Genomic DNA, 520 nt, shown 5'->3' on the forward strand with positions numbered 1-520 from the left:
TCTGACCTTTTTCTAGCCTTCACTGCAGATTATCTCCAGTTTAAAGACCTAAAATCTGTAATAGTATAATGCTGGTGTCTTGTTGCTGTTGAGGTTTACTGAATAAGAATATAGTCTAAGTCTTTTTCGTTAAAGTTTTTTTTTTTTTTGCCTTATGGCACGAGGGTAAAATTGCTTTGTAAAACACTTTTACACGTAATCATATAAAATAAATCCAGCTTGTTAAATAAAGAAAATCAATMAAATGTTTCATCCGAAGATCATCTGAAATGTTAAAAATCCTGAAAAGGAGAAGTGAAGCAGCAACTGATCTGAGAGCAGTGATGGAGGTCAAAGGTCGGTTACAGTCTGACTGACCAGCAGGTCAATGAGCTTAGAGCGCCACCATGTGGTCACACACAGTCACTACAGCTGCATGAACGTTGCTGATATGAGGAATAAATTTCTCATTGTAGGAACATTTTTATGTATTATGAACAGACAAGAGCCACAATGGCACAGATAACATATAATATCATAT

The sequence above is a fragment of the Poecilia reticulata genome, unplaced genomic scaffold, assembly GCF_000633615.1.
Source record: "Poecilia reticulata strain Guanapo unplaced genomic scaffold, Guppy_female_1.0+MT scaffold_255, whole genome shotgun sequence".
Taxonomy (NCBI): domain Eukaryota; kingdom Metazoa; phylum Chordata; class Actinopteri; order Cyprinodontiformes; family Poeciliidae; genus Poecilia; species Poecilia reticulata.